The 2,500-nt window shown below is 49.2% G+C and overlaps 1 protein-coding gene across 2 annotated transcripts in view; it reads left to right on the top strand.

The window, feature by feature from the left end:
* dennd5b (DENN/MADD domain containing 5B) overlaps positions 1 to 2,500 on the top strand; it is a 74,541-nt gene that overhangs the window by 24,057 nt on the left and 47,984 nt on the right. The window lies entirely within an intron of this gene.

The raw sequence follows: 2,500 nt of genomic DNA, 5'->3' as shown, positions 1-2,500 counted from the left end.
CCCTGTAGTCTGAGTCCACACCAGTGCTGCCTGATCTCAGACTGCTTCAGGCTGAGCAGAACCCTCCTTGCAGAGTCTCTGTGCAGTCCGACAGTCTCTTCCTGCGGTGTTGTGATGTCGGCCTTCACAATCACACAGGGGTCTGTGATCACCTCATCAGAGACAGGGACTTCAGTCTGTGTGTTAAGTTCTGTCCATCTTAGCTGAACTCCAGTCTGGTTGCAGAGGTCATTGAGATCCGGCCAGTCAGACCAGACCCCGAAGCCCTTGGCCTGGGAATCCAGTTTCCCCGAGTCTTTCCTCCTGAAGCCGAGGAAGTCGTTCTGGTGTGCGCTGGCCAGGGGGATCTTCCTTCTGCGTAGATCCAGTAGGAGAGAGGCCCTGGCCATTTCTCTAACGGTGGCATCGTCATTGTTAAGCATGTGGAGCAGGTGGGCTAGCCTGGTGGCTATGTAGGTCCACTCGACATTGGGGACTCCCAGCCCTCCTTCTCCACATGGGAGAAAGATCATGCCCCGTGTGGAGTGTGTGTTGAGGCCCACCCACTTTCTGACCAGCTGGACAGTTCTGTTCGTCATCTCTCTCAGTGCCTTGAGAGGGATGTGCACATTGGCGAAGAGGTGTTGGATTTTAGCCAGAGCCACCTCTCTCACAGCCTGGAGCTTCATGAGGATGGGGAGGGGGGACAAGTCAATCAGGTGGAGACGATGGAGAAACTCTGTAGTGAGCTCCTCGACCTGCTCGCCCCACTCGCCAGCGATGTTAAACCTGTGGCCAAGGTATGGGTAGGTCTCATTGCGGGAATACACCCTGATGGGTTGGCCCATTACAAGAAAGGTGGGGGGCTTGTCGTTCTTAGCCTTATACCAGCGGTTGCCTCCACTGCGGCGCTCATGGAGTACGGCACACTTGGCTTGCTTCACCTCCAGCCCTGACCATTGGAGGAACTCATCAGTGCGTGCCAGCATGTTGGTGATGACATCCTCCTGTCGTGATGACACCTGCACGTCATCCGCGTATCCCTGCACAGGATTTGGGGATCGGACATGCAGAGGAGCGCACTGGTAAATCCACTTCATCCATTGGTTGAGTGCTAAGATGAAGTTCACGGCACTCCAGGGACAGCCAGTTTTTATTCCCACCTTCAGTGCAATCGGCTCTGTGAGCTGCTGCCCACAGATAACTTGGAGAAATTAGCCTTGGTACACGCTGGATACAATATTCACAAAAGGCTGAGGCAGGTGTATTTCCTCCACACACACACACACACACACACACACACACACACACACACACACACACACACACACACACACTCTCTCTCTCTCTCTGTATGTGAGAGAGAGAGAGGTGCAGGTGTATTTCCTCCACACACACACACACACACACACACTCTCTCTCTCTCTCTGTATGTGAGAGAGAGAGAGACAGTGATGATAAAACCACCTAAGAAACAGACCATTAAACTTATAATATCACATAGATCTTCTCTATCTCTTCTCTATCTCTCTCATATTACAATCACAGTCACCCTTATTAAACAGTTTTTAAGCATCTGATCCCCTTTGCAAGCCATTAAATCAATAAGATTATTATCAAACGTACATTGTGTTAAATGTAATTATGTCACACACATGCATAGACTGAAGGACAACTTATGTTGTTGTTTTAATAAACCAGACAGTCGTGTCTGCTACCTCACCATCACCATTCTAATTAATAATCACTAGACTGATTATTAATGTGATCAATGGATTTGATCAATCCAAGTGAATTTAATTGTCTGAACATCCTCAATTTCACTCTGTACACACCCAGTATTCATTACACTCAAAATCCCCAAAATGTAATTATACATTACAATGATAACTAGCTAATAACTAAAATACAGTATGAGAGCATCTGATTTATAATAATTTGAACACCCTGAGAAGTCAAAGAACCTAATTTATATAGTCATATCTTCTGAGGCTGGAGAGGCTGGGCTATATCTGACATTGCTGCTGCATATTCACCATCTCTAGCAGATACACTGATAGCACAAACTATATGGTAACAAATGATAACCAGATTAGAAATTACTCTGTGTGGTGAATTATACCATAACCTTCCCTAATAACTGACAACAGATAACAATAATTCTAAATGCTTATTGTACTGCTTGGTCAGAGTTGAAGGTTAAAAATCAGTCTGTGAGCCCCGCGGTGGCGTAGCGGTCTAAGCACTAGCCACTAGTGCAAGCTGCCCACCGGGGACTGGGATCGAATCCCGGTCTCGCCAGACCCGGATATGGCCGAGGCACACAGGGAGCGGCATATTGAGCGGCCGCTCCAGAGGGCGGTATAGGACTATTTCCGGACAAGGATCCGTCGCGCAACAGCGCCCCCGGGGTGCCGGAATAACGGTGCTGGGCTCGAGGAGCCAGTCAGCTAGTCTGCCTGGCGGCCTCCTCTGGGGCTGCCGGCCACGGGGTCGTGCGGCGGATCCTACGCAATAGGCA

This window comes from Nansenia antarctica (assembly GCF_963989245.1).
Source record: "Nansenia antarctica genome assembly, chromosome: 8".
Classification (NCBI taxonomy): Eukaryota; Metazoa; Chordata; class Actinopteri; order Argentiniformes; family Microstomatidae; genus Nansenia; species Nansenia antarctica.
The sequence above is the reverse complement of the archived record's forward strand: the minus strand, read 5'-3'. Positions and strand labels throughout refer to the sequence as shown.